This window comes from Neofelis nebulosa, chromosome 1 (genome assembly GCF_028018385.1).
Source record: "Neofelis nebulosa isolate mNeoNeb1 chromosome 1, mNeoNeb1.pri, whole genome shotgun sequence".
Lineage (NCBI taxonomy): Eukaryota > Metazoa > Chordata > Mammalia > Carnivora > Felidae > Neofelis > Neofelis nebulosa.
The window spans coordinates 99,450,288-99,476,964 of NC_080782.1; the positions used below are offsets into that span (position 1 = coordinate 99,450,288).

General features: G+C 42.3%; 1 protein-coding gene and 1 long non-coding RNA gene across 3 annotated transcripts in view; both read right to left on the reverse strand.

Moving 5' to 3' along the window:
• The window catches only part of IQGAP2 (IQ motif containing GTPase activating protein 2), a 312,421-nt gene that overhangs the window by 215,141 nt on the left and 70,603 nt on the right, over nucleotides 1-26,677 (reverse strand). The window lies entirely within an intron of this gene.
• Nucleotides 22,535-25,215, reverse strand: LOC131511545 (uncharacterized). Its single transcript, XR_009261568.1, has 2 exons — nucleotides 23,869-25,215; nucleotides 22,535-23,775 (listed from the first exon to the last, which is right to left on the reverse strand). It is a non-coding gene; the product is annotated as an uncharacterized LOC131511545 (long non-coding RNA).

Genomic DNA, 26,677 nt, shown 5'->3' on the forward strand with positions numbered 1-26,677 from the left:
AAAAGAGCTCAGAGAAGTTCATTTGCTGCACCACATCTCAGAACTCATGCAGGAAAGCAGAGGAATCTCTCCTCTTAAAGGAGCTGTTTTATTTTTGAATGAGTAAAAGAAGATCCAGATACAGGGCAACAACGTTTTTAAAGCGGTTAGAAAAGACATCTGCTCAGAAGTCCAGGAGTAGAGCTTCTTTCTGATTCACAGACAGAGGGGCGGGACTGAGGGCCCAGATGCTGGAGTTCCAGAAGCAACCTTCCCTGGCATACACATAAAAGACACAGACTTCATTAGAGCAGGATATTTGCTCCTAGTACCTGAGATGGTGGGTTTTCTTTTTTATATTTATGCTTTTAAATTTAAATCCTGGTTAGTTAACATATAGTGTGATAGTAATTTCAGGAATAGAATTTAGTGATTCATCACTTACATATAACACGCAGTGCTCATAGCAACAAGGGCCCTTCTTAATGCCCATTGCCCGTTTAGCCCATCCCCCCACCCAACACCCCGCCCACAACCCTCAGTTTGTTCTCTGTATCTAAGAGTCTCTTATGTTTTGTCACCCTCCCTGTTTTTACATTATTTTTGCTTCCCTTATGTTCAACTGTTTTGTATCTTAAATTCTACACATGACTGAAATCACAGGATATTTGTCTTTCTCTGACCGACCTTAGTACCCAAGATGGATTTTGACAGTGGGTAAGAAGAGATGGCTTCTTGTGTTAACACAGTAATGACAGTGCTATCTGTATGAGTGACAAATTAGAATCCAAATCCCTGGCAGGAGGTCAGAATTCAGAATTTTTTGGATGCCACACTAAGTAAAACCCATCATACCTCCCTACTCCTTTTTCTCCTTTAAATGAATCGCTAATATATGAATAGCAAATCTGAGAGTTTGCCCAAAAGCCACACCTTCCACTTTTTCCACTATCCTCTGCTCATCTTCTTGCCTTCAGAGCATCTCACCCCACATCGTGGCAACTCTCCTGTAGGGGAGTATGATCCAGGACCCCAGAGATCAGGCCACATCCAGGGTAACCTTCAGGAATTCACCAGCTTTCTCTCTTTCACTGACTGTGGGTTATGGGCCTGGAATTTCAGATACCTATATCCCATGGGCTTGGGAGCCCAACCAACACCTGGATTGTGGGAATAAGAGCAGAATCAATTCTATCAATGGGTGCCGTAAACTGAGTGCCCACCACGTTTAGGAACTATGCTTTCATTGTCCTTTCACCCTAACAACCCTATGAGAAGGCAGTCTCTCCACATCACACATGAGAAAACTGAGGCTTTGAGGATTAGTGACAGTCCAAGGTCACAGAACTGGGACAGAGAAGAGGTGGGATTCAAATGGACCCCCGCCCTTCACCACAGTTCATTCATAAAAGGTATCTGAGGTTTGGGACGAGGTGGCCTTGACTCTATTTCTGTGTGACATGATCCTGGAAGATCAAATCCTTAAGGCTTAGTTTCCTCACCTATAAAATGGAGATAATACCGACTGTCTCAAGTCCCCAACATGGATGCATTCATTCAACCAAGAAAAGATATGAAACCAAGAAAAGATATTCTGAAAAGGTTAGCACTACACAAATATATTGCAGTAAGAATGGAAACGTGTAGCGATTTGTTACCTAATCCAGCGTTCTGACAAACAAGTGGCCGAAGAGAAAATGCTGAGCATCTCTCTGTTCTGAATTCTAAGACGTATGCCATGCATAATCAGAATACGTCCAGCAAGGACTAACAGTCTCTTTGATATGACAGTTGGGAGGCTTGATGTTTCCTCATGCAGGAGTTCTACACTGTAAGATGGTGCAGGACTTAACAGTGCCTTGCCAAGTTTGGTCAGTCAGCCATACACTTAGGCTCTCCTAAATACATGTTATGAAATATTCCAGAGTCCGGTCACCAAGACTCCAACCTGCAGCCACTGGAAGTACCATAATGGGGCAGCTGGCACATCTGTTCACAGCCCGAAAGAAGTTCTGATGTTCATCAGGGCCTCTTTTCCCTTGGTTGTGCGTATGATCAGTCACCCGTCCTCATCTTCTGGATTACAAATGTACCTCCAAAAACATTACATTCTGTATTTCAGTATACTTATCTCAAACAGCAACCACATTTGGGCCTTTGTGAGACCCATGCAATTCTTAGCATTATTCATCAACATTTTCATATACAGAGGAGAGTTGACTAATCAGAACTCTGAGCCAGTGCAAGGAGGGGGAGCCCAGCAGAGAACACAAAATGCCACACTTCTCATTTGAGAATGCCAAGTTCAAAGCAAAACAAATGCCTTTTTTCAATCTAGAGAACAAACAAAGGTTTAACGCTTAACCATGAATCTGGGTGAGACAAGGCAAAGTTTATTTTCGCTGAAATGAGTACTTATAAAGAGTGCAGAAATAATAAAAGAAAGTCCGGCATTATAGAAAAGAAAAACCATCTTTGAAGTAATACTTCAATTACCCATTACTTACAAAGTAACAAGTCTTGAGATCCCCAAAGGCTGAGTGGGAAGATAACCAGGGTTTTCAAGGAAGAGAGCAGTGCCCTCAACCTCTAAATCACAGATGACAGCACTATTGGCCCTTAACAGTTAACCCAGACAAACACAGGGTGGTTTCATCTTGCTTTCCAATCAATTTTATTAAAAATGTAAGCCAGTATTTTCCTCAACCAAATCACTTTCTAAAATAGTGCACTCGCTTCTGTGTATGGAACACATGTCAATATCATTTGTAGCAAAGCAACCCTCCACATGATCCCCCCTTTAGGGTATTTACCTGTTTGCGTGACTACCTTCTCTTAAGTGCCAGTGGGACTTGTGATTTTCTTCTAACCAATATGGCAAAGGTAACAGACTGGTATCCCCATAATTACACTGACTTAGGTAAGACTCTGTCTTGCTGTTACAAGCATCTGTGCTTGTCTTTCTCTTCCCACTTCCTGGGTCGGAATAAGCAAGCTGCCATGAATCCTGCATCCAACCCCAGGAAACTGAATGCTGCTAACAACCAATGAACAAGGAAGTAGATGTCTCCACAGGAGAATCCACCTCACTCACCACCTTTTCTTTCTTTCTTTTTTTTTTTCAAAGTAGGTTTCATGCCCAGCGCAGGTCCCAATGCAGGGCTTGAACTCACCACTGTGAGATCAAGTCCTGAGCTGAGATCAAGAGTCGGATGCTTAACTGACGGAGCCACCCAGGTGCCCTGCCCCACTCACCATCTTGATGACAGCCTCCGGTAGAGGATTCAGTTAAGCCGTGGCCAGACTTCTGACCCACAGAAACCATTAGATGATAAATGTCTGCACTTCAAGCTGTTAAGTTTAGGTAATAGAAAATTAATACACCATCACAATAGTCATCCTTTGTAAAGGGAGTAATCACTTCCTAATACACGGTTTTCAAGTTTGGATCTCTTAAAGGAAATGCTATACTCCTCCCGCGAGGCTGCTCCCCCTAAGAAGAGCCACTTGTTCACTGAGTCACACTCTGTGCTAAGTGTCCCCCACACGCTACTCGAACTACTTCCCAAGACAGTCCTAAGAGGACAGAGATGGTTAATACACCCACTTCATAAATGGGGAAATTGTAGGTCCAATACCTAAGGTCCCACAGCTACAACCAGGATCCCAACCCAGGACTATGTACCTGAGAAGTCCTTGCTCCTTCTCCAATTCCACGCAGCTTCTATTTGTTTCTGTTTTAGTAACATATTTAATAGTGATTAAAGTAAACATTAAGGGCTTTTTACTAAAGTACTTTTCTTTGTGTAGCCGCTGGGGAAGGACCCTTAAAGAAAAGTCATCATTAATACATTATAGTGATGGGTAATCTGTTAAGTACCTAAGATAACTCTCACTTCCATAGACTGTGCTTTGTATTATCAAATAACTTTCCTGATCATGGAAGTGATATTGCCCTACTATAAAAACAGGAAATTTTGAAAAGTATCAAGAAGAACTGTAATTTTTGATCCAGTAATACATATAATTAACATTAAGAAAATACAGGGGCGCCTGGGTGGCTCAGTCGGTTGAGCGTCCGGCTTCAGCTCAGGTCATGATCTCACAGTCTGTGAGTTCGAGCCCCGTGTCGGGCTCTGTGCTGACAGCACGGAACCTGGAGCCTACTTTGGATTCTGTGTCTCCCTCTCTCTCTGCCCCTCCCCTGCTCATGCTCTGCCTCTCTCTGTCTCAAAAATAAATAAAAACATTAAAAAAAAAAAAGAAAATATATACATTTTTCTGAATACAACATATACTGTAGATATGGTTTTCTACGATTCTAGTTCAGTTACACAATATTAAACTTCACAAACTTGATTTTTAATGACCAAATATCCATCATTTGTGTTTATCTCATTTAATTAGTCACTTATTCCTCATCATGCAGGCTGCTTATAATTTCTCTTTTGTAAATGTGGCAATAAGCATTCTTGTGAAAGAATGTGCTGAGTCACAAAAATATTTGTTGCCAAACCATCCTCCCAGAAGATTATATATTACTTTTTAAATTTTTTTTCATGTTTATTTATTTTTGAGACAGAGACAGAATGCAAGTGGGGGAGGGAAAGAGACAGAGAGAGCGAAACAGAGGACCTGAAGCAGTCTCCAGGCTCCGAGCTGTCAGCCCAGACCCCAATGCAGGGCTCGAACTCAAGAACCATGAGATCATGACCTGGGCCGAAGTCAGACACTTAACTGACTGAGCCACTCAGGCACCCCAAGATTATAGATTATTTACACTCCCATGTAAGAGGTATGAATACCTGTTTCCCATCACTCTAACAGCAGCGATCAGGTTTTAATCCTTGTCAATTTGATAGGCAAAATGGTAAGCTTTCATAATGCCTTTCTTTAATGAGTTTGAATGTTTCATAAGCTTACTTTTTAAAAACATTAATTATGAATTAATGTAGGCAAAAAAGCTCTAACTGAATGTTCTTATTTACTTATTTAAAAGAGACTATGTATTAAGGAGATTAATCTTTGTCTTACATGTTGCAATTTACCCTCAACTCTATCTTTTCCTAGTTGACACTCAGAATTTTTTAATGAAAATATTCTTTAAAAGTAACCTAATAAATATTAAGGTACACAACTAAACTCTACGGTAAGGACCCTTTGTAGTCTGACTTGAGCCAAAATAGAAGATTACAGCATCTGTCCTTCGGTGATGTTCAAATTTTCAGTTACCAGTCACCTCTTCCATATACAAGGCCACTGTCTTATCACAAAATTTAATGGAAAATTCCCAAATGTCATATACTGTACTAAGTGCTAAAGACACAGATGAAGGTAATAGGCTCAACCCTCAAGCTCCTCACAATCAACCCCAAGAGACAGACTGTATGAGCTCTAAGTGCCATGTCTGAGGTACTTGGCAAGTCTGGGCAAACTTTTCCTCTCCTGATGTTAAGGAATTATAGAAGCTTTAAGAAACTTAAAGGGTGCACCTGGGTGGCTCAGTCAATCAAACATTGGACTCTTGAGATTTTGCCTTAAGTCACGATCTCAGGGTCAGGAGATGGAGCTCTGCACTGACAGTGTAAAGCCTACTTGGGATTCTCTCTCTCCCTCCCTCTCTGCCCCTCCCCCACTCTTTCTCTCAAAATAAATAAATAAACTTAAAGAAACAGACTGAATAAAACTTTAAAATTCAGTCTTCATCTACGGAGATGCTAAAGGAAACCCACTTCACCCTCAGAAAGCTACATTCATGGGGGCTCATGACCACAGTCCTCAAAAGAGTGGTCTCCAGAAATTCCACAGGCACAGGCAGCTATGTCCAAGCCACGTGTGGCCACCATTCTGTTCCTCACAAGGGCTGACATAGTGCTGCTGATCTTCGGCGGCCACAGGTCTGTCCCGCCAGCTGCTGCATTCAGCTATGCTCAAATGACCAATGCAAAGGGACCTACGTTAATGGCAGAAGCAAAAAGAAAAGGGGATGGGCTGCTTCTCGGGGAGGTGGCTTATGTGGGACATTCCAAACGCGCTTCACATTCCCCAATGCTGCTCCTGCCTGCCAGTCTCTGGGAGTCCAGCAAATCTTCCACTCAGCCCTGCAGGATTCCAGGGAACCTGAGCAATTCTGTCTGTTCACCCATAGCCCGACACATCAAATGGATCCACCTGTTCTCCTTACAGACTTAGGCCCCTGGACACAGCTCACTACTAAACCATCAAAACAACTTCCTCCAGACCTCATACAAAACCATGAACGCCCAGAACAAGCCACTCATGCCCTAGGCTGGTGCCTAGGAGTCTAGGTCAGAGTGGTGTGGTGTAACAACTATTATTTTAATTATGGCTTCCACCCCTAGGACTTTCTTTAGATTTTTCCTAATTGCCCTTCCATGAAATTTTAATACCATAGCTATATTGTATATTTGTTTATGTACTGTGTGTACATATGTCCTTTATACATAAATTGGGGTGTTTTTTTTTGGCCTCTCAAGAACCAATGTTTGCCCATCTTGCACATAATAAACCCATTGAGAAATGAGTAATGCAATAAAAAGGTGTAGAAACAGCTCTTCAGAAAAAGGAACTTTCTCATTTGGAGGGTGGGAAAAACCCACTCACACAGTATTCCTGGAATTTTTCCATCTGAGACTCTGAAGAGCCCCCAACTCACCCTTGCAAGTTACTTGTAAGATGGCAGGCTATGTAATTTGAAGTTATCCAAAGGCCTGCACATCTCCACGATCTCTACGATCACTTCCTAAATTTCTTGCAACAACTTTGTTTTTGATGGAGGAGCAGAGGGAGGTGAGAGCGTATGAGTGTTCTAATATGCATGTGCACAGAAGAAAAGCAGGTGAGGTGACAAAAATCAGTACAAAAATACCCACCCCAAACTGTGGTCCTTTTATGCAATTATTCTTTCTCCGCCTACTTCTCTGCTGTATTTTCTCTTTTGTTTCCTGTGTGTGTGTGTGTGTGTGTGTGTGTGTGTGTGTGTGTGTGTGTGTTTAGTGCCAGAATTAAGAGGTAACAGAATGGAAAGGTCACACCTAATTTGGAATTAACAGATATTCCTCAAGACAGTTATGATGTGGAGCTCATTGTTAAGCATTACTGAAATGCATCCAGGAAATGTATGTTCCAGAAGCAAAGGACCTTATCTTCCAGTATTGCCAGGTTTTTATAGCAAAGTCCATTTCAGCCTTGCAGAGCACAAATCCTCTATGATATAATACGATTGGACCCTTCTGCCAAGTAACTGTCCTTTATGTGAAAAGTGGACTTCAAATTTTGTTCTCTAATTGTTGTACACATTTCATAAAACTTTGTTCTCAAAATCTCAGAGGAAATGGGTCATTTGAAGAAAAAAAATTGGGTAAAATATACAGAGAATTTAGATCTTGGTAGGATCAACTATTCTTTCCTGTGACCAAAACCCATTTAATATGGGGTGGGGAAGTGTAGTTAACTAGGCCTTATGAGTAATAGCAGGAAAATCACAATGCATTCAAACATTCACTAACTTCTACTTTGTACCAGGCACTATTGTGAGCATTTGTGATGCACTAGTTAACACAACAGGTGAAGATTCCTGCCTTTAAACAGCATACGTATGGGTGGGGCAATGTGGAGAGGTCTGATGACGAACAATACTAGTAAGAGTAGTGGTAGTAATAAAAGATGTATTGGGTTTGAAATCAATTCAAGTCACAAACATTAACAGGCAGAGTAGGGTCAGAGGTATGGGGAGGGCCAAGGCAGGGGTGTGAGGACAAGTTACAATTTTCAATAGGATGGTCGGGAGATATCTGAGCAGACTTCAAGGAGGTGAGATTTGACGTGGAGACATGCAGGGGTGAGGCCTCAAGGGAGAGCATTCAAGGGGGATCTGAGCAACACCAAGTAGGCAAGGGTGGCCAGAGTGGAGTGGGCAATGAAGGAGTTGAGACCAGAGCACTAATGGATAGGGGGCCTTGTGGACAACTGGGAGGACCCTGGCTCATACCCTGAGATGGGAGCCACTGTGGAGTTTGGGGAAGAGAAGTCACATGATTGGACTTGTGAGTGAAAAGGCTAGCCCTGGCAGTGTGCTGGGAACACAGTATGGTAGGTGGGGGGACAAGCAAAGAGCCAGGGAAACCAGTTAAAGAGACCAAACTCCTGGCAGAAGCTACTAGCGAACAGAGGGTATAATTCATTTCATCGTGAACAAAGGCCAGATCTACTCTTTGCTATCTTAGCATCCTGCAACCTGGCTGCAACGTCTGTTAACTACCACCCTATCACCACCCAAGCATTTTCCTGTAGGCGGCAATTTTCTCGCAATCAGCGTGACAACTGAGGTGATTTTGTTTTCAAATCCTTTTCTTGCAAAGGGACCCCACTTTCCTTACCTTTGAATCCCGATTGCCTGACACACAGGACTCAGTTCGGCTGAATCAAGAGGGCGCTTATTTTGTTGTTCCTGCCTAGATTATTTTAAGAACCTCCTTCTCTGTCCACAGTCACCCTCCCCTCTCATCACCAAAACTGTCTGCTTCCTGCACTTTGCAACCCGAAATCCTTCAAACGTATCTCTGCACGCCAAGGTAACACCCAAACATCTTAGCCTAGTAGACGAGGCTCTCCAGAACTGGCTTCTAGAGTACCTTGGCAACTTCCCTGCTACTACTGATTCTGGAACAGGAAATCCGGGCTCTAACCTTTTGCCCAAATACCTTGTCCCTGCGTAGAGCTAATCTTTTCCTTGTGCTCCTCCCCACTCTGCCCAACAGCTTAAAGAAATCCCATTCATCCCAAGGCAATATCCCAGTGCTACCCTTTCACTCAGTTTGTGACCTCTGCCACCAGTGTGATTGCTCCCCACCCTCTGGGGACAGGAGGCATGAGCCACTCCCAGGCTCACACTAAGGAGAGAGTAAGCCTGAACACACCCCACAGGTTCTTGCTGCCCTGGCCCACTTTACAGCCCGCCGACTTACCAACTCAGCAACTTTCCCCCAGTACATGCCGTATTTCCCAAGCCCGCGAAAGAACTATTGGGGCCAAAGGCATCTCAGAATTCTCTGAATCCTTTTTCACAGTCTCAACAGATTTACACAGTTGGTCGGTATTCATTGGCAATCTGCTCTTGTGAAGTTATTACTAAGGTAATGAACAGGCTGTCTCTCACTGCAGACGTTGCTGTGTGTGTGTGTGTGTGTGTGTGTGTGTGTGTGTGTGTGTGGTGAGGGGTGGCCACAGAAGTGGGGCAGGACGGCTGGTGAATAAGCCAACAAGGACTGCCCAGTGCAGGAAGGGTAAGAAAAGTGTATCAGGGGTTAAGAAGAGGCAAAGAAGAATCACTATGTGTGCAGAGCTGTGGGAGGCCAAGAAGTGAAAACCAAGGTCAACTTCTGGAAGCTAAGGCCCAACTCAGATGTCCTCAGGGACATGTCAGACCTACTGATGCAAGAAGGAAGGGGACAGATATTTGAAGCAGAGGGGACAGCGTGTTGGAAGGCACACACACTTGGCAGAGAACCACAAGGAGCTCACTGTGAAGGAAGGAGGCAGTGCGAGAGCAGGAAAAGGATGGAACAATCAACGGGAATCATATTTACCAATGACGGAGGCTCAAGGGCATGTCAGGACACAAGAAGCAAAATGTCTCATGTCTTACCTTACATAAAGGTAAGACACCTTGTGAGACACCACACGCTTATCTTCTCAAATAGACGAAAGGCGCTATAAGCCTGTAACGCTGTTACCAACTCTATTCCGGCACAACTCAGAGAACATCTATTAAATTGTTTCAATTTTTTTCACAAAGGAAGTAGGAGGAAAAAAAATCCATTTTCCCAGCCTCTCCCATTATACCCCATATAACTAGAATTATCAAGATTTGGCAAAACAGTAAAAGACACACATCCATTGCCGGCCATTCGGAAAAGCAGCAGGCAACAACATGGGTCTCCTGGTGCCTATACAAATAGGACATAAAACTCACCAAGGACAATGTATGAGAAAGGAAGCAAACTTTGTGGAAGCAGAGGAAGTGAGGCCATTTTATTTTTTTATTTTTTTTAAAAATTTTTTTTTTCAACGTTTTTTATTTATTTTTGGGACAGAGAGAGACAGAGCATGAACGGGGGAGGGGCAGAGAGAGAGGGAGACACAGAATCGGAAACAGGCTCCAGGCTCCGAGCTGTCAGCACAGAGCCCGACGCGGGGCTCGAACTCACGGACCGCGAGATCGTGACCTGGCTGAAGTCGGCCGCTTAACCGACTGCGCCACCCAGGCGCCCCAGTGAGGCCATTTTAAAAGCACATACTACTCACATCACACTCACTGCTACTAGATAGACATGTGATAATGCCATTAAAATTGTGATGAACGCAAGGTCTTAAAATCATACAAGATAAAAATCTCAAATGCTACTACAGTCCTTTTACTGAACTTTCCTTTCAGGGGTGCTAAGGAATATACCTTTTTTTTTCTTTTCTTTTTTTTTTTAATTTTTTTCTTTTTTTCTTATTTATTTTTTAAATTTATATCCAAGTTAGTTAGCATATAGTGCAACAAAGATTTCGGGAGTAGATTCCTTAATGCCTTTTCCGCATTTAGCCCATTCCCCCTCCCACAACCCCTAAGCTCACATATTTAAAGCAAAATGCTCAAGGCTGTTCCCGAAGCCTTCCGAATGTAATTCGTGCATCTTAAATGTATTCTGCCACGCAGATTCAATACCATTTTAAAAATGAAATGGCCATGTTTCAAAGTCACAAGAGGAATAAAGTGGTATTCAAAAGGAAGATTTTGAAAGGACCTAAAACATACAGAACGCCTGTTGGCTATTATAACAATAACAACAAAATTGCTTTCATCTTATAGGCTCTATTGTGCTTTAGGCCATATTTTTGTATGTGAGTGGTACTGTGAGGTCTTATTCAGTTATTACTGAATCTTTCATTCTCTCCATGTATACCTCGCCCCTTACAAATCCCAATGCTCTCCAAAAGCACTCCAAACGCAGGACATTCAATCCTACTGCATTTTATTTTTACATTTAAAAGACTATTTGATAAATGCTTTAACATAGCTCACAGGTGAGTAAAGGAATAGTTGAAAAGAAAATTGGCCTTCAGGGTAATGGCAGCTTCTTAATTCAGGAATTAAGTCCAAAGTTATCTCTCCTCCCCCAAACTGCTAACAATCCCATAATGGTAAAATTTCTGAGAATATTTTTTTATTGCTGTTAGATATAAAAACCTCTATAGTGGACCAGAGTTGCCTAAATCAGTCATCTACAGTCTTGTTATGTGTTTCAAAAAGAGATATAAGGGGCACCTGGGTGGCTTAGTTGGTTAAGCGTTGGACTCTTGACTTTAGCTCAGGTCATGATCTCAGTGTTCCTGAGGTCCTACCCCACATCAGGGTCTGGGCTGCCAGGGCAGAGTCTGCTTGGGATTCTCTTCTCCCTCTACCTCTCTGCCCCTCCCCCGGTCTCTAAATAAACAAATAAACTTTAAAAAAAAAAAAGAGAGAGAGAGATGCAGAGAAAGGATTTTTCTTTAATACTTGCAACATAAAATCTCTTTTCTTCCCAGGATTTCTGCAAGAATGAGAATGGGTACAAGGCAATTTACGTTTCAGTGAACAATACTGCTTAAAGCGAAGTGTTATTTCCAACTAGCACACTTAAGTTGGAGGCATATATTTGAACTAGGATGGGAGATTGCCAACGGAGCTCTCTCCACACATATGGGAAGAGCTAAGAAATCTCCTTGCAGCCAGGTTAACAAAGTCTGATTTTGAAGTGACTCATCTTGAAGGTGGGTGGTGACGTGCGGAGTGTGTGGATGTGAGGAGTTTACGAGGACTGTGTGTGTGAATGGGAGTGGGGGTGATAAGAAAGGGGAGTCAGAAATAATCCTCATGAAGATAATAGCTTAATGCAACCTCTAATGGGCTCAACCCTTTCTTTTCAGAATACTTAACGGGCAAAGATGCTTTCCTACAAAAAGTTACTTCATGACGTGACGAGTGGCAGAAAACAGAAGAGGGATGTCTACAAGTCAAAAGGGAACACAGAAACAGGAGCCACTTCCTGCAAGGACTGTGGGTTCTGTTTGGAATGAAGGAGACTTTCTGCTCCCACCAGGTGTACCTTCTCCAGAACATCCTATCGACAGGTCCAACTGGTAAAATGAGGGGTTTTTGTTTGTTTGTTTGTTTGTTTGCAAGTTGGCCCCTACAAGGGGGTAGGGGGAAGCGAAGTTCTGTCAGGCCAAGCTGAAGAAGTATTTAGGACACAGTTGAAGAGCTAGGATGGGAGCTTGACCTCACATCTGGAGGTCTTTTTCAGTCTTTTGTCCATTTTTTTCCAGTCATGGGACCCTTAAAAGATTACAGAACCTCTTATCACTGGTTTCCTGACTGAAGTGGGGAGCAATGCCTACATCACAGGACTGCTATGGAACTGGCTGTAACAACAGACATAAAAACCTAGCTGGTGCCTGGCCTTTCAAGGTATGTGGTATTTATTAGCTTTATCTGTCCGTTTCCAAACCCACACACAAGGAGAAGGTGGAAGCAAAGACTTTTGCCTCTGATTTTGAAGCTAACAGATGGATAATCTGCCTAAGACAGGCTGTGGATTAGTCTGGCGTTACAGGCAAAGGGCAAACATACGACCCTTTCCTCTGAGGCCACATGTACCTTGTACCTTTATGCTTCCCTTACTGAAACACAACCTTATCACACTGTTCGTGAAGATGACTTCTACCAACAGGATAGATTCTAGAAAGATGAATTATTGAATCTCAGTTTCTCTTCCCCTTCCTTACACTGGGATATGTTCAGGCCAGAAGAATTTTATTTCAGAAAGCTGACCTTTAGTTATTTAGAACCAAAGAATCTTTTGTAGGGCAATTATTAAGTTAAATTCTACCCTCCGACTTTAGACCAAAGTTAAAATATAGGTGTTTACTGTAGATTGCTTTGTTCCCTGAGTTTATTAATTGGTAATATTTTTTTTTCAACGTTTATTTATTTTTGGGACAGAGAGAGACAGAGCATGAACGGGGGAGGGACAGAGAGAGGGAGACACAGAATCGGAAACAGGCTCCAGGCTCTGAGCCATCAGCCCAGAGCCTGACGCGGGGCTCGAACTCACGGACCGTGAGATCGTGACCTGGCTGAAGTCGGACGCTTAACCGACTGCGCCACCCAGGAGCCCCTATTAATTGGTAATATTTAAAGAGCATAGTCTATAGAAGAATAAAGGTTTGACCTTAACTATGATTAATAGACACAAGAAACAAGTGTCATGAATAATTTGATGCTGAATACTACACTAATTACTCACTAACAAGAATTTCTCATTCCTCTCACCTCACGTTTATAATAATTTAAGTGGCGATTAGCAAGTAATAAACACTGGACACCCAGTCCCCAAGCAAACTGTGTGCAAACTGCTAAAACAGCTTCTATATCCACTATTACTTCTAGTCCCACAACCATCCGATGACATGCGAATTATTCCTTCATTAGGAGAACACTGAGAAGAGGTTCGTAATCATTCAAGGTCACATGGCTAGATAAGGGCAACCCACAGACGGGAGGTCAGGCTTGTGCCTTGTTGCAACTCCACAGAGCCCGGAACTCCTTTCTAGCTTGGGCCTAATATAGCTTCTTCCCCCATCCCAACTCAGGACTTCTCAGGATGGGTCCATCATTTTGAATTTTGAAAGCACTGGACACCTGTGTTTTCTAAATCACTGTTTCAGTTCAGCTTTGGGCTTTCTGTTCTTGAGGGGAGGTGTTACCCACCCCCCCTTCACCAGGACAGACAGGAGAACACAATGTCTAGCAAACATGCCCTGTGACCTCAGTCCACGCGCTTCCCATTCTGCGCCCACATACATGGCGAACAATCCTGAAATGACAGCTAGAAGCCAAGAAATTTAATTCCTTAAAAAAAAAAAAAGGAGGGAACTATGAGTACCTAAGCTTATTGTGACCACATCACTCAAGTTCCCTCCTGTGTAGATGGCTGCCTTTCTTGTTTTCCTTATAGGATACTTAGGATTGCAGTTGTGGCCCACCCAGATTGTCCAGGAAACTCTCCCATGTCAAGATCCTTAATCACATCTGTGGAGACTTTCTTTCTGAATAAGTTAACATTTATAAGTTCCAGGATTTTGGACCTAGTATCTTTAGTGACCCACATTTTCCCCAAATTCTTCCTTTACCTTCCCAATACCTCTAGGGGCAAATTTTATGCTTACTTTATAGATCAGCCACCAAGCAAAGGTGAACACTCAGGGATAGCAGAAGACAACTCTTATGTCTGTACATCCAGCTGACTGCTATTTCAACCTATTTGATATCAGGAGGCTGGATTGGTAATACTTTAAAAGAGAACAAAATTGGGCATATAAACCAATGGTGGGGAAGTGATCTCTCTTTTAAGAACATAAAATAATTCAAGAATCAGTTGTATTACCTCGCAAGGTTCTCTTAGGAATAAATGAACCATAAGGCTTCTTACAACCCCCAATTATTACAAATAAAAAGACTTTGTCTTTCCTTTATAAGGAAGCCAGCTGTAAGGAAGACTATGCATGTCAGTGGGTTACTAATGAGTATCTCACAGGCTAGCAGATATCCTCTGTACTTAAACCTTACAATTATTGACTTTTAAACCACCAACTAGTAGTTTCATTTCAGAAACACATACTTTTCAATGAAAGCTTACTATTCTTGTTCGTCTTCTGACTAGTTTAGGTCTCCCTGCCACATGCAAACTTAGCACCTTCGACCTTACCATCAATGAAATAACCTGGTCAATTGTTTATTGCGAGAGCCACAAGTGTGGGCCACCTGTGTTGTTTACAGCAAAGCCCCAACATCCGGCCCGGGGCAAGGTGGCACAGCCAGGTTGAGGCAGTACTCTAGATTTTAGATGAGCATGATGCTACTCAGAATAATGACCACACTTCGTAGCCAAAATAGCTTCTGTATGTCCAGCCATCACAGGTACATACTACTATATCTGCATAATGTCCATTATTCTAAAAATGTCCTCCTCACCTGATCCATTTTAAGCTGCTTCTTGATCTCTTGGCTTACCTTAACAAAATTACAGAGAAGGAGATCAGGATTTTTGCCCAATTTCCCTTTGGCTGGTCTGCAATCTCCTATCAAGTACTGCTTAAGAACATGAGATTATTTTGACACGACAGAAAGAAAAGACCTCACCCTCCACTCTCCAACCCCATCACAGGAAGGTGCACCCAGCTGCCCTAGAACTCCACATGCCCCCTCCCCCACCCCCCTCCACCAGGGCTGGGGTTGCGATGGCCGAGTGGGAGGACAGAAACTGCCACATGAAGGAGCCTAACCCTTCTACTCCTTCAGCAGCCAGTTTACAACATCCTTAATTTCAGATTTACATACCCGTATCTAAGCCAACAACCACCTCAATAAAGGATATTAAAAAGCAATACTTTTGTCTTAGAGTGATACAAACTCTCAGCCTTCAAGCTGACAATACTAAATACCAATGCACACACACACACACATCACACGGAGTAAAAATAGCACTACTGTGTTCACAGAGCCGAGAACTGCATTTGGCATGGAGTAAGCACTCAGTTAAGATAAATGCTAGTAACTAAAAAAATTAAACATCTAATATTCCAGTGAGTTTAGAGGTTAAATGATTACCAACCTGACAGGTAGAAAATTGTGCTTGGGACAGGTATGAGAAGGAAAAGTAATCAAGAGTGGCAACAGGGGCAAAATAGTGTATTATTCTGGAGAAAGTTTAAATTCAGTCATCTTTTATACAACATTCAAATCTGTTACCACCTTCCTTTAAATGGTTGTCACTTTTGAGCGTGTGATATCACTCAATCTAAGAGAATGTCTGTGTTTTTTTTAATCGAATTGTAATACTCTTTTATGCTGCCAAGACCAATAATACATCAAAATTCCAGATAGTTGGCAAAGGATCCAGGAAAATATTTAGGAGACTTCTCCCTAATTAATTGATAGGTGTTCAGTAATACTTAGTCAAAGACAAACAGAAGCATCTAATATGCTCATAGTTGTGCTAGAGGGGCTGAAACTGATGAAATTTGTATTTCAGGGGGAAATATGAGTTGATTTCAACGTAAAGCAGTATATTAATGTAAGACTGAATTATAACTAAAATTAGAAGCTAATCTTCTATGGATAAAATCATACTGGGGGGAAGAGGGAAACAAATTGGGCAAAATTTTAAATCACTGTCTTGCAGATCAATCTAAACTGATACTATTCTTGTACAGGTTGTAACCAATTAAGATTTATTTTTTCCAGGAGTGCCTGGGTGGCTCAGTCGGTTAAGCGTCTGACTCTTGGTTTTGGCTCAGGTCAAGATCTCGCGGTTTCGTGTGTTGAAGCCCCATGTCAGGCTCTACGCTGGGAACACGGAGCCTATTTGGGATTCTCTCTCTCTTCCTCTTTCTCTGCCCTTCTCCCACTTGCACTGTCTCTGTCTCTCTCAAAATAAATAAACTTAAATATTTTATTTTTTTCAAAAGATGGCTAGAGCAAGGAAACTCCAACATGTGGAATAAAAGATGCTCAAGTCATTAGTAACAAAAATGATGGCTAAAATTTCCATGAAAAGCTATTCAAGTCACCAGTCTTTTAGTCCTTTTCAACTTTTTCCATGAAGATTCAGCTTATGTTTATACCAAAGCTATTCTTCCTCCACATTTTAAATGCAGTCAAGCATATTGGTCTTTGCACTAGCATGCTTTCTCAATTTCTCCAAAGTTACCATAGCGACTCTAGATAATTTGGCCTTGGTAGGATTTTTTTTACAAGGAGAAAAAGGTGACTCTAAACATCAAGGACTAAGTGTTCAACAAAAACATTATACTACCAAATATTAAAACCAGTAAAAGTATGTTTCCTGCGGAAGTCACTGAAAATCTGTGAGAAACTCAAAATTAAGACTCAAGGTTAAAATGTACTTGAAATATGTCAAGTATCTAAAACACAGAAAAGATCAACTCCCACTCCCTTCCTGAAGCAAAAGAGACCAGGCTGTGCCTGATAGCATCCACCTGTTTTCTCACTGGAGCCTCGCCCAGGGCACAAAGCACATGAAGCACCAGTTAGGGAGGATCAGGAGACACTATATGCCCAGCCTGCTCTTATGCCCAGCTTGGACCTTTTTCCTATGACCACATGGATTTTTGACTCCCAATGGGTGCCTGTATTACACAGAAAGTCATTTCTATAAAAATGCCAAACAGTAGGACTTTAAGAACACCCACGCAAATGCAAAACAAGGTAGTTTTCACTAAAACAAAACGAAACAAGGAAAACTCAGATTTGTTTATTCCCTACTGCAGTTAAAAGGTAGCAAAGAAAAATTCTTTCCTTACCACACGTCCATCAGAACCTACCACTAATGTAACAGTATTCCAAAGCTATTGCAAACAGTGTTTTGCTGTACATGTCTGCGTGTTATTTAATCAATCTTGACATATCAAAAGATTCAGAACATTCCACACAAAGATAGTTACAGAGGAAGCATGATCATCCAGAGAACTGGATTCTGCTCTGAGCTCTGAAAATCAGTTGTCTTGCTTCTGCCTATCAGCAACCCTAACCTTGCAATGCTAAAAGGAAAGCAGAGATGGAGAAAGCACTTTAAAGAATTAAAAACACTTGATAAGCCTGATGCATTGAGCCACTGCTTCACAAGGTGGAGAGGAGAACTCACTCCATATTCTGATGTCTACCAGCGAGACTGGGGAACACCCCCGAAAGAAATGAGAATGCAGCACTCAGGTTTGGGAAGTGGAACATCTAGAAGATGGACAGAAGCCAGTTGGCATTCTAGACACTCCTCCCCATCTGACAGGGTTTCTAGAGCCACCTGTCACAACCTGCCCCTCCCACATCTATAATGACAGCTGGACTAGATTTATTCCTATAAACCAAAGATGATGTTGGCACTTGGGCGAAGCACCCCCATAAGCCTTTATAGCACAAAAAACTACATGCTGTATTTTGGGTTCTTTGAAGTTTCAGTCTGCTCTTTTGGGCTTAACTTAAATTTAGGTTTTAAATCAGGGCCCATCCAATGGAACATCTGGGGCCCACGCTGGAAGTCACTTTAGCGACCACACCTTTTAAAAGAACCTGCTAGAAAACATATCCTGCAGAGCAATAGAAGAAACTATCATCAATGATAGTCTCTACCCTCAAAAAACTTGCACTCCTCATATCCCAAAGTCAGACAGACCTCTCCCTGATACTCACACTGCAGCCCCCTACTAATTTAATAATTGTAGCAGGTTTCACAGAAGGAAGGAAAAGCTTTGATTTTTGCCCATTCTGTGGCAACTCCTCGCAGGCCTTGGAGCAGCTAAGGAGTTGTCTATCAGGAGTCCTCCATCCAAACTCTCAGCTGTGCCTGACTGGTTGGGTGGGGGCAGGGGTGGAGAGAAGAGGCGTCGGGTCGAGCCTAAGGGGACACAAGTAAGAATGGAACTTGGGGAGAACAAGTGTACTCTGAACTTGTAAGGTAGCAGGGTTGCTGAGGTGAGCCCAAATGAGCTTGACTTCAGGTTTATTTCAGAAAACGTGCTGTCCTGTAGTGCTGTCTGCACCTGCCTCAAAGAAATCCAATTTGCCTGCTGCCCAAGTCACCTCTAACAGCCAGGGACTAACTTCCAGGCCTGCTCAAGGTGAGAGGTCAAAGGGTGGTTTTTAACCACCCTATTTTTCTGCCTACAAGAGATGGTGACCTATTCAGTAAGAGTTACATTGACAAGCTGGATTTTCTATGCCAACATTGGTCAAAGTTTTTCCTCAATGGATGCTCTACCATGGAAAGGTATCATTAATCCGTGTGTGTGTTTCCCGGTTTAAAAAGCAATTTCCTAGTCTCCTCGTGCTATGAAAGAGGGGCCTGTATCTGGTACTGAATATACTGTTTACACAAAGAAGATTCCCCTTCTGGGTTGTTCAGACGTGCTCATTCTTCCCTGTGTAAACCTACTCCACCTGTATTTCTGCTATACAGGAAGTAAATGTGCAAACAGAATCAATAAAAAGCAGCTGAAGGCACACATTCTTTGACTCTAATTAAGGTGGGATGCCTGATTCGCAGCTGTTCTGACTACTTTAAATGTTTTTCTAATCAACAGTGGAGTTTAAGAGGCATTTTATCTCATGTTTCAACTTTTTACAATATATACCAGTGTACTGGTGTATATTGTAAAATATACTCAACTCTCAGCCTGCTTATCACAAAGTAACGTTAAGGAGGGAGGTGTGAAAGGTATTCGTGGACATGTCTAATAACTAAGAAGGCTGAGACACTGACATTGTGCTTTGCTCAAGGTCACTCAAATAGTAACACAGCCAGAACTAGGGAAAAGAAATCAACTATAGTTCATTCGCTAAGAACAACAAAATCAGCATGTTGCCTCTGCACCTGACTTTCAGTCAAGGCCAAATCAGAACATTGAATCTGCTAATTTTATTTAGATAATGCTTCTCTGATAACAAAGAAGCTGTATTTTCTATTGTTTCTGCAGCTTTACACAAGGGACTGTCCTATGAATAAAATTTAGAGAATGTCTGCCTAGGTAGAAAAAGCATCCTTGGCCTTGATAAAACAGCAGACACTTTTGTATTTAGTCCCGGGTATTAAAATGTCGATATTGGGCCAACTTCCTTCCCAGGTCTGTACTATCCACCTCCTCTCTTTCCATCATCACCTTTGTAAAAATCAAGCATTGTAGATAAGTCTTAATTTAACTCCGTTATGCCTCAAAATAAGATGGCCAATTTTGTCATAGTCCATCATTAATTAGACCTTTATTAAGGAAGAGAAAAAGGTAAAAGCGACGTGGATTTGACGACATGGGTTTGGCTGCTGGTCGGTAGGTGACTTCCTGATCACCACCTTATCAGCGTCCATTTTGGTTGCTGAACTGCATGAGTGAAGCGAGAAACCATCAGAGGCAGAGGATGAACTGGCTGTAATCCCCAGCCCTCCAACACCACCTCTTCTGCAAAGATGCAGGGGTATCATCTACGCACCCCTGAACACAGTGAAGTAGAAAAGGGGAATGCACTGCCTATCACTTACTATTTCCTGAAGAATCTTGGCAAGTTCATTTCTGTTCTAAATGTGAATGTGGGCTGGAAATTAAGAGAGAAGAAAAACTCAAGTTCACCTCACTGGTGAATTCTCCATTTCTCTTCTCTTAAAGGTTTACTTTGCTTCCAATGTACACAACACACATCTATCTCTGTACCTTTTCTCATGTTTGCTTGGCATGGTCAGAGGTTCCTGAGAGGCCCCCGCATAGACTAAAGCATCAAGCATGTAGGGCCTGTGCTGACCTATGTGGGCACCCCTAGTCCCTTGGCTATTAAACACTTCAAGTGCAGCTAATCTGAATTGAGTTGTGCTGGAGGAGAAAAGACAGTATCACATCTCAATAGTTTTATACAATGATTATACATTGAAAGGATATTTTAAAGGATATACTTGAGTAAATAGAATTTATTAAAATTACCTGCCCTTGTTTCTGTTGATTTGTTCATGTGGCTACTAGAAACCAGGTCACTCCTGCCTGACCCCCTCCCTCCATCCCCAACCGAGCCTACTTTCCCTTTGTTCTGTCTATATCCAGCCTGGGAGGCATATCAGGAACAAGAAAATAATATGCCATCTACTGTTTTTGTGTGTTTCTCAAAAGACACACACATACACATACACACACACACAGGTCTATATCACATAAATGAATTTATTTTTGTCTGACTTAGCCACTGGACTTCTGTGCATCTGCATTTATCATTTAAGTCTGCTGAACCTTTGCTAATCCATCCTTAAATATATCTTATTGATATATGTTAGACCGTAGGCAGTTCTGATCCACAAAAAGCCTATTTCAACTTATTGTGCAAAATGCATCATCAGGGGTGGGCAGTTCTATCTACATAGAGGTCCTTTAGAATTCCTATCCCATTAGGCCATAGACACAGAGCAGCCACCAAAGTGCCCCACTAAAATGGAAAGATGGGGCACCTGGGTGGCTCAGTCAGTTAAGGGTCTGACTTCAGATCAGGTCATGATCTTGGGGTTTGTGAGTTTGAGCCCTCTGCCAGTGTGGAGCCTGCTTGGGATTCTCTTTCTCTCCCTCTCTGCCCCTCCCCCACTTGCATTCTCTCAAAATAAACAAACTTTTAAAAAATTTAAAAAAAATAGAAAAGTGAACAGCACCCAGTCCTACACTATCCAAAACTGTGAGAAGCATGACACGGGTACCACTGAATATCGTGGGTAACAGAATATACATGGAATGTGAGTACTACCATTTTGGGACCACCATTTCCACAATAAAATGTCAAAGCAGTTGGCTGTTCTGTGTTCCCCAAAGTGACCCACACAATTCAGAAGTGAAAATCACCCATGATCAGCAAGAACTATTGAATGGAGAGAACTGGTGCCCCTCACAGGGTCCCTCTAGGCCATACTGGACAAGAAACTGCAGGCAGGACTTCGGAGATCACTGCACTTGCTCAGCCAAACCAACCCACTTGTGTTCTGTGCCAGGCTGTGTGTGAGTCACTGGAGGTACTGAGAGAAGACGGTCTACCTTGAGGAGCTCCTTGATAGCTAGGAAAGGCCAACATGTACTAAGAATTATCATAAACTGTAGTAAGTGCAGTGGGAAAAGGACAAAGAGGGAATGATTAACCACAGAAAGTCATCATAAGGGTAAGACAATTGCGGCCCTTTGTGTGAGGTACACACACAAGGAGGTACAGTTCGGTCCTGTAGGTGGTGTAGAGCCAGTAAAGATTTTAAGTACGAAAGCCTTGATTAAACATGACTTTCTGGCTTCTTCCTGATCATACAATAAGCTCTAATTATGATCAACAAAAGCAAATGAATATTCTTCATCCACAGGATGCCCAGGGAACAGCGCCTAGTATTACCACAGAGGCTTAAGATAGCAGATGCATGCCTGTTCAGCAGCAGGCTGAACCCTGCATCCGTCATGAATCAATGGGTCACGACCAGCATTTTCGGAGAAAATGAATTAGGACAGAGCAGTAAATGTCAGGGTGTGTTGTAGGTATTAAAGGTGAAGTGTTGCTCTGTGAATCTTTGTTGTTTAGTTAGACACACACGCACACATCATCACACGGCTAGCTGGGGGCATGATATAAGCCTGTTTTACTCTGGGTCACAAGATTTTACAGTTACTCGCTTCAAGTGTATGTCACAGTAACGAATTAGTAATGAATTAGTAACGTAAGATCTCTAATGAGCCTGCCCATTGTCAAATCAATCTAACCTTGCTTTTGCAGTGGTTTTAGTCTCCTACAAAGGTCTGAAACAAGGGCTGACCCTTAAGCACACTTTTGGATACATTCATCTGTCTCACTGAGTCCTACTGAGCAGTCCTCCCATACATACCCTGAATCTACTAATTCCTTCTTTTTTTTTTTTTAAGTTTATTTATTTTTGACAGAGAGAGAGAGAGAGAAAGAGAGAGAGAGAGAAAACATGAGTAGGGGAGGGGCAGAGAGAGAGGGAGACACAGAATCCGAAGCAGGCTCCAGGCTCCAAGCTGTCAGCACAGAGCCTAACGCGGAGCTTGAACTCACAAACTGAGAGATCATGACCTGGGCCGAAGACGCTTAACCAAATGAGCCACCCAGATGCCCCTCTGCTAATTCCTTCTGATGTGCCTCTGGAACTCTTGACCTGTTTTAAAAATGTAATACTCTTATATTCTCAACTTCTTGTTTACACTTTCCCCACCTGCTTGTCTTAATGGCATTCTGACTTTTCCTTTGTGATACTACTTCCCACAAACCAGGGCTGCTTGCTTCCCAAATTTCCTTAACTCACAGAACCAGGGAAGAAAGGGTTATTTATCACCATTACAGCTGAACTGACTTTTGCCCAGGCCAGGCCCTAACACCTCTATTCCAAGACCTCTGCCTCCACCTTATGTCTGTTTCACTTCCTAACCTCATCACTCATCTCCTGACCTCCAAGATTTTTTCTTGCCACAATCACTGTGTTCCTCCAATGCTCATCTCTGCTTGGTGCCTTCAAGAAGGTGGGGGCCCTTGGGAAAACCCAAAGCACAACTGGAAGACTCCCTCCTTCATTGAAAGGTTTCTCCTCCATTCCACTTGAGCTACACAAAGTCCCCATCTTGGACCTGAACTATCCAGAAATACTTCACCTTTAATATCTAGGCTTCCAAATCTCCAGAGCTTTTCATTTACCCACTTCTCCACTTGTCATTCTTACAAGTCTTCCCCTTCATCCACATCATAATAGGCAGTTCCTTGACTCTCCCTGTACCCCACTTCATCCAGGCTTCATGAGCTTCCTTACCAAGATGGGACCTCAAGGCCATCCAATGTCAATGATGCTCACCCAGCAGTTCCTGTTCCTTTGACTTTCTCAGAGCCAACATGCCAATCCCTGAACCCAGCTGCCCCACTCATGTCCTCTCATTTTGTTGGCAAAATTCACATGAACATGCTGACTGGCCCCATGAGAAAAACTTAAGAGCCAACTAAAGTTCTAAAAACTGCCCAGGCTTTGTACCCAACCCTGGCTGATGTACTATCACTTTTTCTACAGAAGCTGTTTTCATTCCTCCATCATTCTCATGACAGCACAGGACACCCTCAATACTCTTCCTCTCCCACTCTGGTCACACAGCAAGGGGTATCTGTGTTCATCTTAGCTGGGATGGGAAAGCCAGAGCTGGTGAGATACATGCTGGTCTCTTCTCTCTTCAGACAGTGATTCTCAAACTTCAGTGAGCATAAACATTTACCTGAGCCATTTGTTAAAATGCGGACGCCAGAGCTCCACTTCCTAGAGATGGACTTTTAGGGTCTGGAGTGAACCTGAGAAGCCTGTATTTGCACAAATGCCCCTGTGATCCCGATGCAGTAGGTAACTGAATCTGAGCATCACTGTCCAAAGTCACTTTCTCACTTAGATGATGTAGCTGCCTCAGCTTTTGCCCTGTGAAATCCTTGAGCAAGAAACTTCTGGATTATATATTATTTGAAAAGAAAAAAAGTCAAGGACCATCTGAGCCAATCGAGACTAAATGAGGAGAGTATGGAAATAACTAGAACTCAATTCGTGAATTCCTGTTCTAGCACCTAAACAGGTTCAAGCTTCACAGGAAAAATATAAGATAAATGACAAAAAAGTATGCTATGAATTCAGTACATAGCTAAGAGAGAACTTGAACTGAATTTATTAAACAGCCTAAATTAAATATATTTATTATTGTGTATTTTCACCATTGAGCCTTCTACTAATGCTTTTTCTAATCAACAGGACTTGGAATCATGGGACAAAAGAGCAGTTGTCAAACAGCCAGGAGACTTTATCCTAATCCCAAATCTCCCAGTAACTCCATCATGGGTTGGTGAATTGATGAAATTCTCTGACACTCAATGTCCCCATATACATATGGAGATTTGCACTCGGCTAGAGGATAACAAAACTGTTCAGACCAAAAAAAGCAATGGCAGACTATTCTACATTCTACAAATGGAAGATACGGAAAAAAATCACTGTAGAACTTTCTACAATTGTTTTCCCCCACCAGCCCTCCTTAGAATTCCCCTAAGGCCTCAAATAATGACACTGTTTTATGAATTATAAGCATCACAGCATGAGGCAGCATCTGGTGGGGAGGTTCCTACAGGAAGGAAGAGACCTCAGCAGTATTTGCTATTTGTACCCTTTTGATGTTTCAACCACAAGGCACAGCATTCTTTCAAGCCAGTTTTAGTTGTGGCAGAACCCAAAAGGCAATTGATAGATTGAATGTAGAATCCAGACCCAACCAAGAACAAAGATGCACCAAAAGGAAATAAAGTCTACATCACTGAAAAGTGCAAATTCCTACTAAAACTTCAAGAAGGCTACTAGAAAACAGACAGACAAGAGACAAGAAAGGGAGGGTGAATACAAGGTAAATTCTTCCCAGAACTACTATACGTACTAGTTAAAAGAAAACAGAAACATGGGCGCCTGGGTGGCTCAGTCAGTTGAGTGTCTGACTCTTGCTTTTGGCTTAGGTCACATCCCAGGGTTGTGGGATGGAGCACTGTGTCAGGCTCTGGGCTATGCTCAGAGCTTGCTTATGATTCTCTCTCTCTCCCTCCCTCCCTCTCTTTCTCTCTCTCTCTCCCCCTCCCTCCCTCTGCACATTTCCCACTCACTCTCACACTCTAAAAAAATAAATAAATCTTGGGGCGCCTGGGTGGCTCAGTCAGTTGAGGGTCCGACTTCAGCTCAGGTCATGATCTCGTGGTTTGTGGGTTTGAGCCCTGCGTCGGGCTCTGTACTGACAGCTCAGAGCCTGAAGCCTGCTTCGGATTCTGTGTCTCCCTCTCTCTCTGCCCCTCCCCACTCACACTCTATCTCTCTCTGTCTCTCAAAAATAAATAAATGTAAAAAATAATTTTTTAATAAATAAATAAATAAATCTTTAAAAGAAAGCAAAAGAAAACAGAAACAAGCAAGCAAACAACAGAAAAGATTGAAAAAAAAAAGGGAAAGAAAATCAAGAAAGACAATGGATGGTCATATTGTGCTAATAATTCCACCAAAGCTCAGGTAGTAAAAACTGATCGAGACCTAGAACAAAGCTAGTCTATCTAGAACCTAAAAGCCAGGACCACCAATGAGAGTTGCTGGAGGGGAGGTGGGTGGGGTGATGGGCTAAATGGGTGATGGAAATTAAGGAGAGCACTTGCTGGGATGAGCACTGGGTATCATATGCAAGGGATGAATCACTAAATTCTACTCTTGAAACCAATACTACATTATATGTTAACTAACTTGAATTTAAATTAAAAAAAATAATGACATGACTAAAGTACATTAAGAAATAAGGAAAAGATGGGAATGCAAGCTGGTGCAGCCACTCTGGAAAACAGTATGGAGGTTCCCCAAAAAAACTAAAAATAGAACTACCCTACAACCCAGCAACTGCACTACTAGCCATTTATCCACAGGATAAAAGGGGCACAAGCACCCCCATGTTTATAGCTGTACTATCAACAATAGCCAAAGTATGGAAAGAGCCCAAATGTCCACTGAAGGACGAATGGATAAAGAAGATGTGGTATATATATACAATGGAGTATTACTCAGCAGTCAAAAAGAATGAAATCTTGCCATTTGCAACTACTAGGATGGAACTGGAGGGTATTATGCTAAGTGAAATTAGTCAGAGAAAGACAAACATCATATGACTTCACACATATGAGGACTTTAAGAGACAAAACAGATGAACATAAGGGAAGGGACACAAAAATAATATAAAAACAGGGGGACAAAGCATAAGAGACTCATAAATATGGAGAACAAACTGAGGGTTATGGGAAGGGTTGTGGGAGGGGGGATGGGCTAAATGGGTAAGGGGCACTAAGGAATCTACTCCTAAAATCATTGTTGCAGTATATGCTAACTAATTTGGATGTAAATTTTTAAAAATTAAAATTAAAAAAAAAAAAAGAAAAGCAAGTAACACAAGGAAAAAAAAAGAAGGAAAAGAGACTGTGTTAGTTTTTAAGCAATTGGCTATGAAATCAGAAGAAGCTGGGTTGGAATAG